This window comes from Macrobrachium nipponense, chromosome 39, assembly GCF_015104395.2.
Source record: "Macrobrachium nipponense isolate FS-2020 chromosome 39, ASM1510439v2, whole genome shotgun sequence".
Lineage (NCBI taxonomy): Eukaryota > Metazoa > Arthropoda > Malacostraca > Decapoda > Palaemonidae > Macrobrachium > Macrobrachium nipponense.
Window position 1 is genome coordinate 49053355 of NC_061099.1, and position 19233 is coordinate 49072587.

Sequence of the window (19233 nt, forward strand, 5' to 3'; positions counted from 1 at the left end):
CTTCGTGGAGAAAACGAAGTTTCTCCTGGAGACATCCAGCGATTGGATGGTCTCCCTCGATACTGCAGATGCATACTTTCACGTCCCCCTGCATCATTCGTCGAAGAAGTATCTTCGGGTTTCATGGTGCAGGGAAGGATTTTATCAGTTCAGGGCTTTGTGTCGGCCTATCGACGGGCTCCCTCAGGTTTTCACGTAGCAAGAGGCTGCATTTGGAGGGGGTGGTGTGGATATCTCTTTACCTGACGACTGGCTTTATAAGAGCACAGACAAAACAAAAGTGTTTGGAGGACGTTAGAGATAACTCTGCAATTGATCAGATCTCTCTGATTGCTCGTAAACCCGAGAAATCTCACACGGTCCCCCAGTCGACCATTGTCTATTCTGGGGGATTCGGATGGATTCTCTGGGTTTTTCGAGCATATCCATCCAGGAAGAATTTTCGAAAAGGGCTGAAAAATCTCGGTCTTCCTAGAGAAAGAACGAAGCTCAGCGAGGGAATGGCTCATCCTCTGGGCACCCTTTCGTTCGCTGGAGCAGTTCATTCTCTAGGGGAGGCTGAATATGAGGCCCTTACAGTTCCATCTAAAAACGAGTTGGGACAGGAAAAAAAGGAGATCTTATGGATAACTTTCCAATAGGAGAGCTATCAAAAAACCATTACGATGGTGGTTATAACCGCTGAAAAGAAACAAGGAGTGTCCCTGTCTCTTCAGAACCCTCACCTAGTGTTGTTCTTCGACGCTTTGGACACGGGGTGGGGGGGCAACACTGGGGACGAAGGAGGTGTCAGGCAGCTGGACAGAGGAACAAGAAGACCTAGCACATAAACGCAAAGGAACTCTTAGCAGTACACTTGGCACTGCAATTTTTCGAGAACGCGGTCAGAGGCGTGGTCAGGTCAACTCGGACAACACCACGCTCTTGGCATATATTAAAAAAGCAAAGGGGGGACACACTCTTTTCTCCCTTTACCAACTAGCAAGGGATCTGTTGATATGGACAGAAGAAGAGGAATACGACTCCTTGACGAGGTTCGTTCAAGGAGGAAGGAACATAAGAGCGGACGATTAAGCAGAAAGAATCAGGTCTTCCAACAGAATGGACCCTTCATTCGCAAGTCTGCCAGCAAACTATGGTCTCTATGGGGAAGCCTCAAGTAGACCTATTTTTGCAACATTCTCTCCAAAAGGATGGAAAAAACTTTTGTTCATTGGGGGACGATCCCAGAGCCCTGTCGATAGATGCCATGCTCATGGATTGGAAGGGCATAGATGGCTTATGTATTTCCCCCATTCAAGATGCTGGGGGAAGTGATAGGAAGTTCGTGTCCTCAGAAGGAATGAGGATGACATTGATCGCCCTCCTTATTGGCCTCAAGAGAATGGTTCACCAGAGGTACAGGAATGGATAGTGGACTTCCCCAGATCTCTTCCCGTAAAGGACAGATCTGCTCAAACAGCCCCACTTCGAGAGGTACCACAAAAATATCCACGCTCTCGCTCTGACTGCCTTTCGACTATCGAAAGACTGGTCAGAGCGAGAGGCTTTCTCGCAAAGCGGCAAAACAATTGCTGGAGCAAGAAGGTCCTCAACCATGGCGGATATACCAATCGAAGTGGGAAATTTTCCGTAGATGGTGTAAGGCGAAGAAGCTTCCTCCTCCGATACTCTGTGACCGAAAATTGCTGACTTTCTTTTGTTTTTGCGAGAGGAATCGCATCTAGCTGTGTCAACAATTAAAGGTTATAGGAGCATGTTGTCTGCTGTGTTCAGGAATAGGGGCCTGAACATAGAGAATGACAAAGATCTCCATGACTTAATATCATTTGAGAGACTACAAAATTAAGAATTCTCTCACCCCTAATTGGAATCTAGATGTGGTTCCGTAAAATATCTTATGTCCGAGAGATTCGAACCTCCAGAGAAAGCTACTTTCCGGGACATAACAAGAAAATGTATTTCTTAATAGCTCTCGCTACTGCGAAAAGAGTGAGGAGTTTACAAGCGCTTGACTTAGAGTGGGTTTTAGGAAGGATTCGGCTGTATTGGGCTTCAAAACCTTTGTTTTTAGCTAAAAACGAAAACCCCTCGAAACCTTGGCCTAGGACTTTTGAAGTTGAAGGTCTTTCTCAATTAGTTGGAGACGAAGTGGAAAGAACATTATGGCCCGGTGAGAGCTTTAAAATTTTACCTGCAGAAGAAGAAGCAGTTGCAGGGTTGCAATCAAAGTGTTTATGGTGCGGTTAAAGAACCCTAGAAGAGCTATGTCAAAAAATGCCTTAGCATTTTTTGTTAGAAACATTATAACTTAGGCCCCACATGAGTTGTGATAGTGAGCCATATAAAACATTAGGGGGTTAAAGCACACGAAGTACGTGCAGTCGCTACATCATTGTCGTTCAATAAGAAACATGTCCAATGAAGAACATCTTAGCGGCCACGTATTGAGATGAACTCAGTGTTCCGCCTCACATTACTTGAAAGATGTGAGGGTAAACTATGAGAGATGCTTCTCTCTGGGACCTTATGTATCAGCGGATACAGTGGGGCGGGGAAAGGAAAGAAGACTGATCCTTAAATTTAATTTTTTTGTCCTTATATTTATATAGTGTGATTTTTAAATTTTAGTTGGTGTTTTGAGTTTTTTAAGGTTGTTTGAAAGGTGTTTAGGGATAACGCCTTTGCAATCATATATACTAAATCCACGGTAGGATCGGTGATCGGGATCAGTGTTTTACTCCTTTATATGCCAATAGGCATAGGTATATTGTCATGTAAGTGGATAAGACTCCAGTGACAATTGCCATCAGGTTCTGTTGAGTAAGTGGATATGACCCCATTGACAGTCCTTTCAAAGAGTTGTCAGCCATAGGGCACACCCCTCGCTGAAGCTTTTGAGGCGAAGCAGACTTCAAATCACAAGCTATGAAATCTTCCGCCTAAACATGTAGGAACTAGGGTATTGTTAATTAAACTTGTATTACCTACAACACATGTTGTTTACCTATCAGGTCAGTAGTTAGCTGTCTCTTACCCTCTGCCAAAGGTGCCAATCAGCTAAGTATATATCTGACAGGGAAGTGAATGTATGAAAATGATATTGTTATTGTACAATAAAGTTTCATACATACCTGGCAGATATATACGATTGTATGGCCCACCCAACCTCCCCTCAGGAGACAGGTGGAAGAGAAAATCTAGCTCAAATTTGGTAATAGCTCCTATTCCTGCCACCCAGCTGCAGGCGGCGGGATCCACCTGACCTACCTGTAGTGTTTGTGCCGCAAAATTTGAATTTCTGTCGGGGACGACGGAGTCTATAGCTAAGTATATCTGCCAGGTAAGTATGTATGAAACTTTATTATCAATAACAATGTCATTTTTCGACTGCAGATAAGAAAGCTTACAGCTTTGTAATTGTTTGGTAAATATAGTGAAACCTTTTTTTATTATAAAAATATTTTCCATCTGCACTGAAAGTAAATTCCTAAATGTAAAAACTTCAGGTGTGTATAGTTCGGAAAAAAAATACAAATTTAAAAATTTGAACTTTCCCAATTTTCTGGACAATATAGAATAACTTTTTGGCCTCTTTAATAGGTAATAGGGTGGATATAGTTCACATTTCCTCTTTATTGCTCCATTTCTGTCTTTTCTGATATGTATTGTTTGTTAGAGAACAATCCGTCATAGGCTAGGGCTAGTGCTTCATGTGAATAGTTTCTTTTGGCGATGCTACTAAATTTGTCAACTTTTATCATTTATCACTTGAGTCCTCTTTTAATACACTGGAAGTTGCAAAATACAGATTATCTGGTGATATTGTCATTAACTCTGCTGTCTTCTTTCTTTTAGTTTTGTCAGACGCTGCCCTCGAAAGAAAACCACTGAAGATTCAACCTCCATGATGTTGAGCCCTTCTTCCATGTGGTCATCTTTAATGATATCAAAGGCATGGATAGCAGTCACAATATTATTTTTTTGATTGATCCTTAATGGACGGCTCCCTCATAAATAATTAGCGATAACTGGATTTGACCAGTGGACAGGATAACTCATGGTGAGCATCAATATTACACACTTACAATTTGCCTGAATTGTGTGGGAGAGGGATTTCTATTACTTTTTTTATTTGGCCATGAATGACTTGTTAACTACAGGCAGTCCCCGGGTTACGACGGGGGTTCCGTTCTTGAGACGCGTTGTAACCTGAAAATCGTCGTAATCCGGAAAACATCATAAAAAATCCTAAGAAAACCTTAGTTTTAATGCTTTGGATGCATTGAAAACTATGTAACTGCATTCTATTGCATTTTTCATCAAAAAACCTTCAAATATTGATTATTTTGCATTATTGATGTCATATTTCTTCTGCCAGATCAGCATTGGAGGCGTCGTAACCCTGGGACATGCGTCGTAACCTTGGAAATAATTTCTGATGAATATAAGTGAAAAGCTCCTTAACCTCAGAACATCGTAAGCTGAACCCGTCATAACCCGGGGAATGCCTGTAACACTTGTCATCTAAGCTCATGGGCATCTCAGCTGTTGGTATTGTTCTTGATTGAAAGGGAAATCATTCTCCTCTCTCTCCTATGATGTCTTTTTATTTATTACTTATAATATAAACCCATGGATGCTTGTTGGTTTTAGTTTTTTCTTTTGTGTTGTCAGTTGTAATCGTATTTGTTCTCTACACGATATCAAACCCTCGGTCCTTTACATGAGTAATTACTTCAGCGATAGCTGGAATTACAGCTGTTAAATTCTTGAACAAGGTGGGTTAGGCAGTAACTACTGTGTGGCAGGGTAGGCCCACCTACCCTGATGTAACACTCCACTTTTTCTTTCGGCCGTCTACCGATGAAGACATTTTTTTTTTGAGCTCTTGCTGACTGGCCGTTGATAATTTTCCCAATGGGATCTTTCGTTTTCTATTTTTTTAATAAATATTTATACACTGTTTTGTTCATGCAACTTACCTGTCAGATATATATATAGCTGATAATTTCCGACACCGACAGAATTTAAACTTACGACACACCGTAGGGAGTCAGGTGGTTAGTAACCCATTCCCCGCCGCTGGGAGAGGCGGGTATCAGGAATCATTCCCATTTTCTATCATAATTTTTCTGTCGCCGGTGTTGTGAACTCTGTTTTTACAGCACCTCCGTCTGATTTGGAACTTATTGCTTACTTGAGTATCCCTTTTGGTTCTTTTTTTTGGATTAATTGATTGGATCGGTGGCTAGGCACACGTTATTAGTGGATTGATTTGATTTTTGGTTTGGATTTTTTTCTTGGAATGGATATGTCAGGGTCTGTACAGCTAGCGCTAGGTTCTGCTCTAGAACTGATTGTAGAGGTAGGGCTACTGAAAGCTTCAGTCGACCCACATACGGTATGTAAGAGTTGCAGGAGCATGAATGTGTGTATGAAAAGCCGTTGCAAGGAGTGCGAAAGACTAACAGATTCTGAGTGGAAGGCGTTATGAGACCTATCTTAGGAAACTTGAAAAGGATAGGTTAAGGAGGTCTTCTCCAGGAGTGTTTCAGGCGTTCAAGATAATAATGTTTCTCCTGTTAACCCTCCTTCTGTTAATGCTCCTAACCCTGTAGTTTTGCCTCCGGGCCCTGAAACAGTGTCTGTAGAGAGTAATACTTTATCCTTAATATTGGAGTCGATTCGTAATCTAGAATCAAAAGTGTTGGCTCTTGAGAGCAAAAGGTGACGTGCAAAAGTGCAGTGATACCCCTTTTGTGTAGTGGAGGGTGCGTCAGATCGGCCTCGTTTTGCCTCTAGGCCTGGACCGACCTCTGCTTGACTCCCAGGACCTGGGGAGGGAGCATGTCGAAAGCCGAAGGAGGGTTACAAGGAACCCCACTGATTCTGACTGGGCCTTCGGGCAGTTACTGATGAAAAATCCCCAGGACTGCCAGGGAGCGTGCGCGTGCACGCTCCTCAAGGAGTGTTTTTTCGTCATCGGAGGCTCATCCCCACGTAAAGGGTGGGGAGTTCTCAAGGTGCTTCAGTCGCTGAAAAGGACGGCGTAATGTTGACGGCTTTCACGTCCTAGTTCGCCGCTTTTGCGATCTTCGCCTGACAGTGCGGCGCTGCTTTTTTTCCGCCGCAGAAAAGGAGTAGAGAGTCTTTCGGACTTGATTCAGTTAGCTCGTGGTGAGCGATACGGTCGCTCCAGAGCTCGGGAAGAGGCCGTACCTGGGAGGAGGAGGGGGGCGTCCCCTCACCGCTCTCCTGCTCACAGGATCAGTCCCTCCCCAGAGCAGGAAGATTCGCCTAACAAGAGAATGATTTCAGTCACTGCAGCAGCAACTTCAGGACGCTCTTGCTGCTAGAGAGGCTCTTCCGCGTCGTAGGAAGGATGAGAAGCTTCCTGTGAAGAAGTCAAGACCCGCTCTTTCTCCTCGCTCGCCTCTCTCTTCGTTCGAGTCTCCCTCTAGAGTTCGTTCTGCTCCCCAGCAGCTCTCTAGAGGAGGTGAGAAGTTCGCTTCTCGCTCTCAGGATGATATATCTCCCGCTCGCAAGTCTTCGCATGTTCGCAAGCGAGTGATCGACGCTGAGCGCGCTTCTGTGCAAGTGGAACGCGCTTCAGGTGCCGCCAGACGCGCACCTGTTGTGGATAAACGTGCACCAGTGAGCGGCAGCCGCTCGCTGACGGACGCTCGGCGCGCACCAGTGGAAGCCAAGCGTGCACTAGTGGACGCTCGGTGTGCGCCAGTGGACGCCAAACGTGTGTTGGTAGAAGTCGAGCGCGCACCTGTCGGCGCCAAACGTGCGGATTCGGACGCCAAGCGCGCGCTGGTAGACACCAGTCCCTCACCGATGCAAGTTCAAGGTGGATGAAGGAACCTTCATGGTCGTCAGTTTTCTTCAGAGTTTCCTCCTACTTCTCCAGTTTCTGAGGAAGGAGTTAGCGACGATTTAGTAGAAGCAGAGGTGAACAACAACAAACAAAAAAAAAAAAACTACGGTCTCATCGAACTATAAAGTTTTGATGCGTCTGCTACAGTCGGAGTTCGGAGAAACTTTTCAACCGGAAGCCCCTCGTACTCTCCTTCTCAATTTTCTTCTTTAAGGCAACGAAGGCATCGGGGTTCATTAAAATGAAGAAGTCGCTTTCCACGAAGCAAGCGTTCCGGAAAGTCAATGAATGGATGGAGAAGAGGAGAAAGCGTCAGGAAAGTCCTCTTTAGCTTTACCGCCTTCAAGACTCTGCGGTAAAGGAGGCATGTGGTACGAGACAGGAGGACATAGGAGTTAAACTACCAGCCTCTGCTCAAGGTGACTTTGGGAGCATCGTAGACGCCTCCAGAAGAGCCCTTCTGTCTTCATCAAAAGTCACGTGGACCCATAACGAGTTCGACTTTCACCTAAAAGGCCTCTTCAGGACTCTAGAGGTCTTCAACTTCTTGACTGGTGTCTTGGAGTTTTAGATGCAAGGTCAAGGAGTTCTGATACTATTAGTCTGGGGGAGCTGTCCAGCGTACTTTCTTGTATGGACAAGGCCGTCAGGGATGGTTCTGAGGAGTTGGCTACGCACTTTAGCTCGGGGATTCTTAAGAAGAGAGCGATCTTTGTAACTTCACGGCCAAATCCGTCTCTCCAACGCAAAAGGCGGACTTGCTCTTCGCTCCTTTCTCAGACCATCTCTTTCCCCAGGCTATTGGTTAAGGACTATAGCTTCAAGCCTTCAGGAAAAGGCAAACGCAAGATCTTCTGGCTCAGTCTTCTAGAAGGCCAGCAGCTGCTTCATCTTCTGGAGCTTCGTTTGCCAAGAAATCGAAGCCCTTTCGTGCTGGACTTTCCTCGAAAGCAGCCTCCCGAGGAAGAGGCTCTTCCAGAGGAAAAACCCCTGCTCCGTCAAAGAGTAGGAAGTGAGTCGGAAGTCCTTCAGACGCCGGTAGGAGCCAGGCTTCTTCGATTCGCGAGAGCCTGGGAAGAGAGAGATGCCGACCCTTGGTCGCTGGATGTCGTGAGGAAAGGGTACAGGATCCCGTTCTTGAAGTCGCCCCCGCTATCCTCAACACCAAAGGATTTGTCTCCCTCTTATCGAGGAGAGAAGCAGAAAGTGCTTTTTGATCTGCTGGAACAAATGATCGAGAAGCAAGCGGTAGAACAGGTCTTCGACCTGGAATCACCAGGGTTTTACAACCGCCTGTTTCCTGGTGCCGAAACATTCGGGGTGGTGGCGACGTACCCGTCCTCGATGTCAGCAGTCCTAAATCTCTTTGTGAGAAAGAAGAAAGTTCAAGATGGAGACGACTCAATCGGTGCTGTCAGCTTTGAGACCGGGGGATTGGATGGTCTCACTGGACCTCCAAGACGCGTATTTTTCACGTCCCCCATCCATCCCCAATCAAGGAAAGGAAATACCTGCGATTTGTCCTGAAGGGGAAGGTATTCCAATTCAGGGCACTTTGCTTCGGTCTGACCACAGCGCCGATGGTTTTCACCACCCTTCTAATGAAGAACGTGGCAAGGCTGCTTCATTTGGGAGAAATATACGGATCTCTCTACCTAGACGACTGGCTTATTCGAGCCTCATCGCGCGAACGGTGTCTGGAGGACCTGCACACGACCATGACGTTAGCAAAGTCCCTGGGGCTTCTGGTAAACCTCGAAAAGTCGCATTTGACGCCGTCTCAATCTTTAGTCTATCTGGGGATTTCAGATGGACTCAGTGGCTTTTCGGGCTTTTCGTCCCAGGGGCGACAACTTCAATGCTTGGAGAAAGTGGCGACCTTTCTGGGAAGGAAACATGCTCGGTGAGGGAATGGATGAGTTTGCTGGGGACCATTTCCTCACTGGAGAAGTTTGTTTCTCTGGGAAGGCTCCACCTCAGACCTCTTCAATTCTTCCTAGCCAAACAGTTGGAAGAACAAGCAAGATCTGGAGGCGATCTTGTGCTTAACAAGAGAGGTGAAGGATCACCTAAGTTGGTGGTCAGATCTCGGAAGCTCGCAGAAGGCTCTCACAAACTTCGGAACCCCGACCTAGTGTTGTTTTCCGACGCGTCGTCCACGGGTTGGGGAGCAACACTAGGAGGGAAAGAAGTGTCGGGCACCTGGAGAGGGGAACAGTGTCCTGGCACATCAATCTGAAAGAGCTGTCAGCCATTTATCTGGCTCTCAGGTTTTTCCAGGAAGAAGTATCCGGCAAAGTCGTTCAGATCAATGCGGACAAACACCACGCGCTGGCATACCTAAGAAATCAAGGGGGGAACTCACTCGCCTTCTCTGTTTGCCATCGCAAAGGAACTCCTGTTGTGGGCAAAAGCGCAAGAAGTCACGATCCTGACAAGGTTTCGTGTCAGGAGTACAGAATGTTCGGGCGGACCTTCTCAGTCGACGAGGACAGCTGTTGCCGACAGAGTGGACCCTTCATCAAGAGGTTTGCCAGTCGCTGTGGAACTGTGGGGCTGTCCACAGGTGGATGTCTTCGCAACGTCCAGGACGAGAAGACTTCAACTCTATTGCTCCCCAGTTCTGGACCCGGGAGCAGTCGCAGTAGACGCCCTACTTTGGAGTTGGTCGGGCCTAGACATATACGCTTTTCCCCCGCTCAAGATCCTCGGGGAAGTGAGAGGAAGTTTGCGGATCGGAAGGAGCGAGGATGACTCTCATCGCCCCCTTCTGGCCGGCAGCCGACTGGTTCACAGAGGTGATGTCCTTCCTGGTAGACTTTCCGAGGACTCTACCCTTAAGGGAAAGATCTACTCAGACAGCCCCACTTCGAGAGGTACCACAAAACCTCCCCGCTCTGAGTCTGACTGCGTTCAGACTATCAAGAAGTTGGCCAGAGCGAGGGGTTTTTCTTTTCCAAGACCTGTGGCGAAGGCGATTGCCACCGCAAGGAGGCCCTCCTCGATCGCTATGTACCAATCGAAGTGGGCCGTCTTCAGATCCTGGTGCAGGAAGAAGGGCATTTCCTCCACCCACAACCTCTGTGAGCCAGATAGCTGACTTCCTTCTTTTCATCTGAGAGAAGAAGTGAAGTTGGCTGTTCAACTATTAAAGGCTACAGGAGCGTGCTTTCTGTAGTCTTTAGACACAGAGGACTCGATTTGTCTAATAATAGGGACATTCACGATCTCATTAGATCGTTCGAAACTAGGAAGGTAGTCCAGCCTAAAGTACCTCGTGGAACTTGGATGTAGGTCTCAAATATTTGATGTCGAGTAACTTCGAACCGCTTCATTCAGTTTCTATCAGGAATCTGACGAAGAAAACGATCTTCCTAACCGCTCTGGCGACGGCGAAGAGGGTTAGCGAAATTCAGGCCATTAGCAAGCATATCGGCTTTTTCAGAAAGTAGTTGCGGTGTGTTCTTTAAGTCCCATGTTCTTAGCAAGAACGAGAATCCTTCCAACCCGTGGCCGAGGTCCTTCGAAATCAAAGGGTTGGCAGATATAGTTGGGAACGAACGTGAGAGATTCCTGTGTCCTGTCAGGGCTCTAAAGTTCTATCTGCAGAGAACTAAAGCTTGCAGAGGTTCATCGGACAATTTGTGGTGTTCAGTGAGGAAACCTGATCTTCCTATGTCGAAAAAAACGCACTGGCGGTTCTTCATCAGGAATACGATTCAAGAAGCGCATAATAAGTGTAGTGACAGTGATTTAAAGCTTCTGAAAGTAAAAGCTCACGAAGTGAGAGCTATTGCTACTTCGGTAGCCTTTCACAAAAAATATGGCTCTCAAAGATATTTTGAATGCCACATTTTGGAGAAGCAATTCGGTGTTCGCTTCACACTACCTGCGGGAGGTGAAAGTGACATACGAAAAATTGCTTCTCTCGGACCATACATTGCTGCAGACACTGTTTTGGGGGCAGGAGGTAACACTCTCCTATCCGTTTAGGGATTAGGGGGTTTTTTAATTTGTGTTTATGGTTGTGGGGTGACCGCCTGGGGCGGGTCTCCCTTCCATTAGCTTAGTTTAAGTGGGATACCTTTGGTAAACTAAGCCAGGTGTGGGTATTTTTGTCGTTGCCCTCATTACTATGGTCCATGGTCTAGTCACGTCGTGGTCTCGCCCCTGTGAGCAGATCATCTGGAGTGCACCAGTATATAGGTCTCTACCTCGCTGGCAACTCTAGTAGCACAAGCAGACTTACGTGGCAGTAATCACGAAGCCAGCTATGCTAACAGGTAAGGAATCAAGATATCAATTATCTGCACATATGTGTTTTCCTAAATCCTCTATTCTGTCTTCTCCCACCACCAAAGGTGGGATTCAGCTATATATATATCTGACAGGTAAGTTGCATGAACAAAATGATATTGTAATGATACAATTAAGTTTGTTCATACTTACCTGGCAGATATATATAATTAAGTACCCGCCCACCTCCCCTCAGGAGACAGTGGAAATAAAAATTATGAATAGAAAATGGGAATGATTCCTGATACCCGCCTCCCAGCGGCGGGAATGGGTACTAACACCTGACTCCCCCCACTACGTGTGTCGTAAGTTTTAAATTCTGTCGGTGTCGGAAATTATCAGCTATATATATATCTGCCAGGTAAGTATGAACAAACTTAATTGTATCATTACAATATCATGTTTGATATTAATGATTGATTGAATTTAATAATTAATATGCAATCCCACTTTTTGTGATAGCCGCCTTTCTACTTTGTGTTAAGGGTTGGCGGCAAAGGTATGCCAACATCTTTATCAGTACATGTTTTTGCCCTTTAACGTGAGGACAAGACGTGTTCATCCGAAATTTACGTTTACACTTTGGGAATTACTGAGGGGAACTTTGGCGGTTTGTCTTTTGTTTTTTCTGGTAATTCCTCTTCTCCTTCATCTTTTCGCTAGCTATCAGACGAAGGTAGAAGAGGGGAGTGTGTGATGTTGGTGTTTGGGGGTTCTCCTTGTGGTGGGATCACAAGCTTAAAAACAAGTGGGCAAATACCCCCCACATAAACTTAATCAATCCAGCTACCAAACTCACCTTCACTCAAACTTTCCTCTTTACATTACTAATAATTACTCGGCCCCAACTGCAGATACTCAGGGCTATGCTCTGCTGTCCACAATGTCAAGGTCGCTGTAACACTAACAACCGTCACAAACCAACACACAACCAAACAACCAAGGACCACAACCCCACAACTTGACAACACAACAACAAACCAGGAACACAACCACAATCTCAACAACACAACAACAAACAAGGAAAATACAACCACAACAAAGACCACTGCACAAACAATCACACAACAAAAAGGCAACACACACACACACCCACTAACAACACCAAGAAATTACAACAGCTCACCAACAACAACCCTCAACAACTCATAACCACACCAAGAAACCACAAAAGCTCCCCAACAACAACAACCCTCAACTGTAACAATTCACATATAACTCATAATAAGGACAACAAATCCAACAGCACAGGCACAACAACTCTAAAGCAAACAATATCAACTTAACAACTAAACAACAAATCAATAAAACACAAAACTTAACTGACTTTCAATGCCTTCAATAGACTGCTGCTGACATTACTGACTATCACAGGCTCTAACCCAAGACTGACTCAAGACTCTGATCTTAACAACCAACTCCAGCTGCACCAGCAAACTCACTCTCTCTCTCTCTCTCTCTCTCAAGGATGTCAAATGGAACTCCCATAATTCCTCTCTATCCTATATCATTTGGAGGGCAGTGCCCTTGGGTGCAAGAGGAGTATCCTTATTACTTTAAATCATATTTTCTTTCTTTTACAGGCTAACAGTGGTGATAGTGATTACAGCAGTTTTGGTGGATAGCTCTTCGTGTTGGTTATCCTAACCTTGGGAATTGTACCTGTGACTCGTTAGCAGCAGTGATATTGGTCCTCGAGTGTGTGTACTGATCCCCTGCTGGAAATCATATTTATTTACCACTGCTATCCTGAAGTTTATGTCACTGGACAAAGCCTTTGCCGCTGCCCTGTGATGATTAACTATTCCTGATGGTAAAGATGCCTTCATCCTGTAGAAGAAGTCTCGCAGAATTTGGAGAGGAAATGGAAGAGGGAGAGTTCGTCAAGTGTCGTCAACCTCCTCTTTGGAATCATCATATTTTCATCAGTCTCCAACCCTTCGACTTCTGTGATCAGAATCTTGAGAGTTTACTTCCTCTCGATTCAACTGTGAAGACGTAGGTCCTGCATTCACCTTAGTCATTCACTAGGAATATAGTATTGTTTCTCTTAGTTGAGATTCAACTACTGATTGAGAAACTTTATCAGTCTTGGCCATCAACAGGGAACCATCGGTCCTCTAGAAGGCAATTGACTAATCGTTTGGATTGTGCGCATACCTTGAGAGAATCGTCATCATGTCTTTCAACATCATCGGCGATTAAAAGTTTAGATGATTTGTATGGTTTATTCCCAGCATAACCCTTCAAAAGGCGAGTGTCGTGTGACTACGTCTCGGATGCGTGGCAGCACAGTCATTCGGCATCTGTTGACGAGTCCGAGTTCTTCATCAGCTACGCTGTGGACTTTGTATTGCTTGATCCAGGTCGGGTCATTACTTTGTCCTATTGGCTCGTGTTGCTGGTACCCATAAGGATCAACACACCCCAATGATTGAGTGTGGTGTCTTTTATCCACTGCGGACTGCCATTGCAGAAGTGTCCAAGGACACGTCTTTCTCCGAGTCTTACAAGACCTTGAGAGACTTCTCTGCAGTTGGATAGTCCAGTGAATGGGTACATTTCATCTCTCTGAAGAATATGTCGGATGATGTCTCATTGCGACTATTTATATCTTTCTTCCTTTGGGTCTGCCCACAGGTCCTTGGAACCTCCTTTCCTTGGACTGGTGGTGGGTACTTGCAGGTTATGTTTGCTTACCCGGCTCCTTCAAGAAGACAAATTGCATCTCGTCTATGGTGTGTGGTTGTAGAGGTAAGAAGGATGCAAGAGTGACTGGCCTCTCCACCTTCCCCAACCTTGTCCTATCCTCTTCCATATGGGTTGAGGATAGAACTAGAACTTACACTGGCTGGTTGGGCGATTGATGGGGTAAGCTTACACATAGAGCTTCCTTTCTATTTTTCTTATCAGAATCATAGAAGCAATCCCCTCCTCCCTTCCTCTAGCAAGGGGAGAAAGGAGACTGCAATAATGCAAACCCTTCCCAGAACTTTGCATTACGCAATGCCTCCGACTCTTAAGTATTCTTCCCAGCCCATTTACGGATGAGTTATGATGCCTCATTCATTTCGAAACGGCCCAGAAGTCTGACTCTTGAATGCAGCTCTTATACTCCGATCAAAGTTGTCAGAGGCAGGGCAACTCCTCCTCGCTCTTATGACCAGGAATAGCTCAGGTGTGCTGAACTCCAGTTAGTTCTAGAGGCTCGCTCACATTCCTCCCACCAATCCGGTGAGTCTTCCTCATGTAAAGGACTGAGGGTTTGTATATCATGTGGGAACAAATCACAGTTTTTGAAAGTGAATTGTATTTTTTCCCAACTATACAAAACCTGAGGTCCTTACATATATGGCCCCACCTCATGCCACCCCTCAATCTGAACCTGGTCTGAAAGGCAAAGTGGAGTGTTAACATCCAGGCAGGTGGGTGCTACCCTGCCTACCAGACCGGTAGTTACTGCCTAACCACCTTGTTCAAGAATTTAACGGCCGTAATTCCAGCTACGCTGAAAGTAATTCCATCATGTAAAAGGACCCTATGTTTGCTATAATTAGGAAAAATACAATTTTCTATACAGAATTGTGATTTTGCTCAGAATTTGCAAAGAAATAGAAAAAAAACAAAAAACTGCGTAACTCAAAAAACTTAATGCGTCTCCCCATCTCGGTAAATTTACCTAAATATTTTAAAACAGATATACTCAGAATTTGTTATTGTCTTCAGTTCTTATCTTACGATATTGTGTGAGTTATAATTTTAATTTTATAAAGTAAAATAGGTTAAATTATTAGAAAAAAAATGTAGAACTTGGTAAAATTTTCAATTGACTTCTTCATACTGGAGAGAAGGCATTCATGTGCAAGGAGTGTGGGAAAGCTTTCTCTGGGAAACGTCAACTGGCAATTCATAAGAGAATTCATACTGGAGAGAAGCCTTGCACATGAGTGGCTTCTCTCCTGTATGAATTCTCATATGATTTGTGAAATCACTTGTAAAGAAAAATGCTTTCCCACATTTCCTGCATGTTAGTGGCTTCTCTCCTGTATAGTGTGTGTGAATAGGTGGTAGTCATCATTTTAATGCCTTTTGGCATATTTTCTCCTGTACAGTATTGTGTTTTTTTCTGTGTATGCATTATGCCATCTGAAAGTATTAGGATTTTGTGGAAACTAAATGTTTCAGTTGTGCATGACCTTGTAGCCTATATGTTAGCCTATCTGTTGAGGCACAAGTATGGTTTTTTTATTCATGGTCTTACCAACAATTATTTAGCCGTAGGATTCCTGCGCACGACAGACCAAACTTCAAATTCTTGCAGTGGCGTTGCCATCACTAGTGTAGGGAACTATATTTGTTATAAAATACAAACATGATTGGTTTGGAAAAATCATATGAGGGGGGAGGTGAGATTATTTCTCCATACAGGCGGTCCCCGGGTTACGACAGGGGTTCCGCTCTTGAGACGCATCGTAAGCCGAAAATCGTCGTAAGCCGGAACATCGTCAAAAATCCTAAGAAAACCTTACTTTTAATGCTTTGGGTGCATTGAAAACTATGTAAACTGCATTCTTATGGCATTTTTCATCAAAAAAACCTTCAAATATTGATTATTTTGCTTTTTTGGTGTCATATTTCATCTCCCAGATGAGCGTTGTAGGCGTCGTAACCTCGGAACGTCGTAAGCCGACACCGTCGTAACCCGGGGACTGCCTGTATTTAACTCAATTCAAGCAATTTTCCTGCTTCTCTTTAGCGCAAATTAATCTCCAGAAACTTTTATTCATATGTAACAAGGTTATTTTTCTTTATATGAAGTGTTTTTAAGTTGAAAATTAACTCAAATACCTGAACTAGACTTGGTTATTTTTTTCGTTAATAGATGGGGCTGTTGTCTGGTTATCGGTAAGTATATCGGTACGTATTTGCCGAAGCACCAAGAGACCCTCATATAATACAAACATAACGAATATGCATCTTTTCCTTGGCTCTTTTAAAAAGGTATGCCTTACTCCACTGTATCCAATAAAGGGATTTTGACAAAGGAAAAATCTATTTCTGGGTGATTGGCTCGTGTCGCCGTATGAAATATCCTTAAGTTCATTATTTCTAGGTAAATTAATCCTAATATTACCAGAGAAAAAATTATATCAAGAAAATGTCAGTTAAACTGACTCGCTCACTCTATAAAAAGTGTCGGTATGGTAATAGGGGCGAGTGAGATCACTACCACGAGTCATTTACCATTTAGAGTTCCTTCACAAAATCCCCCACCTGAGAGAGCTGATACCAAAGGTGATGCGTCCGCTACTACTACTACTACCGACGCCAAGCGGAGAGCAGCGCCTCTAGCAGCCATCCTTTATAATTGTTCATCTTGTCCTGCAGGGTGGGTAAGGAAAAAACAGGGTGGGTTTCATAGGGTGACACGAGCCAATCACCCAGAAATAGATTTTTCCTTCGTCAAAATCCCTTTTCTGGGCTCAGCTCGTGTCGGCCTATGAAATAGTACCAGAGAAACAGACAAGATGGAAATAAAAGGTCAAAATGAAACAAAATTGTAAAAAGATTGGTAATAATAATATAAGTGAATCAAAAACCATTACACTATATTAACATAAAGTAACAGTGTCTACCTGAGATACGAACAAATTAATCCGTTGCCGAGACGGCCTTCGTATCAAGAGTTTTTCGTATCTTGGAACACATTTTACACATGTAAAATGGCTAATCCGTTCCAAGCCCTCCAAAAACACCCCAGTAAATTACATTTCCAGGCCTAAAACACATGTTCTAGGGTTACGACGGAAGAAATATGACTCCAAAAAGGCAAAATACTGTACATACTTGAGTAATATTCAACTGCATGTAATGTTCAACCCCATTTTTACTGCATATATTAGGACTTTAGCATATGTCCCATAGCAATAAGCCTAGCCTATGTTAGCGGTTGCTACTGTAGCCTAGTCTATGATTCTGACATCTAAACCTAAGAGCTAAAAGCTTAGAATATACCAATAAAATGTATAAATAATCAGTATGTACTCATTTCAAATAATTATTAATTAATCATTAACTATAATACACAAACAAACAAAAAACAAACCTTCCAATCGATTGTTTACATTCTCAGCTCTTACCCGTCTTACGAGTATCTACGAGTATCGAACGAGCGCCAAGCAATTATTTTTCCTAGCACACAGTAAGCCATAAATTGTTATTAGTATCTCTCTTTCACTAATTAAAACCCCAAACAGGTATAATAACCATTCATTTCTATTCTTTATTCTATCTTTACCTAACGGAGATACCGAGTTACTGACAGCTATAATGAAACATATGTAATACGTATACGTAACGTAATAATAAAGCAGAAGAAGAATTCTAAAAAATGCGATTTGTTGGCAGTTCTGATTTATTTTATATTTTATGATATCTAATTCACATTTTTTTTATTAAATGTATTGCATGTACTCATTTCAAATAATTATTAAGTAACCATTAACTATAATAAACAAACAAAAAAAGGCTTCCAAACGTCTGTTTACATCCAGCACTTACGAGTATCGAACGATCGCCAAGCAATCACTTTTACACAGTGAGCCATAAATTTTCATTCTCTCTCTCCAACTAATGAAACTACCAAACAGTATAATAACCATTCATTTCTATTCTTTATTCTATCTTTATCTAATGTTCTTTTTTTTTATTAAATGTATTGCATGAATACTAAGTTTTTCAATTTACAGCAACCTTTTACCAATAGAATACTTAAAGCACAAGGGGTAGATGCTGACCAATAGGAGAGCAGGACCTTATGGGGTGACTAGCATCAGGAACCAATGGGAGAGCGGGAGGATGGTGGCGAGTTTACTCAGTTGGCGGCGCAGGAGTTTTAAAATTGTTCTCGGTGGTCCGGGCAAATCTCGGGACTTTATAGCAACAACCTTTCGTGTCTTGAAAACTTTTCGTATGTAGAGCAGTAAAACTTTTCGTATTAGCTTTCGTAACTTGGATTTTATGCAAGTTGAGCCTTTTGTATCTCGAGGTACTACTGTACTTAAAATTAGCTTATACTAGATAATGTAAGTACAGAATAGTATAATGGTAATCACAACAGTATATAAAGATTCACTAAAATTAATAATTATTTACAAAATATACAAACTCACTGTGTTCTACCCTAGCATAAAAATAAGGGTAGAAACACTGAAGCACATTTATATGCATACAATGTGGGTGCCCCTAGCAAAAAAATAAGGGGCAGTCCACCAATAAGATCCTAGCGGCTAAGGCTAGAGTATCACGAAGAGCATAGCAGTAGGGTGTTTCCTGCTGCTACTGCAGAAAATTTTAAAGATTCCAAGGACTTTAGGTAATGACGTTTAAAGACTGTCGGTGATTTCCATCCAGTATACTTTTTAAGATCCTCAAAGTTCATATGTTGGAAATAATTAATTGAGGTAGCTACTCCTCTGATATCATGTGCTTTTGGAAATGATTCAGGGTTGGCTTGTTTAATGAAGTAAAGGATCTGTTGTCTGATTCCTTTAACTGATAAAGTTCTGCCCTTTTCTCTCATAAAGAGAAGAACTGAGGATCTACAGTATGTACGAGATAGAAAGGCTCTTAAAGTTAATACTGGGCAAAGGGAAGAATCTTGCGGAAGTGGGAGACTTCCAAGGGGCCCATCTTTGCAAGAGGATCCTCATTTTTAGCTAAAAAGCTGCGATCCGGAGAAGTAGAACTTCCCTGAGGAGAGAAATTCTACGTGACCGGCAATCTTCTGGGATAGAGCCGACAGTTCTGAAATTCTGGCTCCTGCGGCCAGACTTAATAAAAATAACGTCTTTCTAAGTAGGCATTATGAATGTGCAAGACGAGTTGTCAGTATCTGAGGCTAGTTTGAGGACATCATTTAAGAACCATGAAACTGAAGTAGGCCTTTGAGAAGGTCTAAGTCTAGCACAGGCTTTGGGAATAGACGTAAAGTAAGATTCTGTTAAGTCTATTTGGAAACCCAACTGAAAGATTTTCTTCAAAGCCGATTT

General features: G+C 43.5%; 1 protein-coding gene across 1 annotated transcript in view; it reads left to right on the forward strand.

Moving 5' to 3' along the window:
• Window positions 1-4017: 4017 nt before the first annotated feature.
• Window positions 4018-19233, forward strand: part of LOC135210328 (gastrula zinc finger protein XlCGF57.1-like) — a 75010-nt gene continuing 59794 nt past the window's right edge. The window contains exon 1 of the mRNA XM_064243214.1: window positions 4018-4063. The gene's annotated coding sequence lies outside the window, so the exon portion shown is untranslated. The remainder of the gene's footprint in view (window positions 4064-19233) is intronic.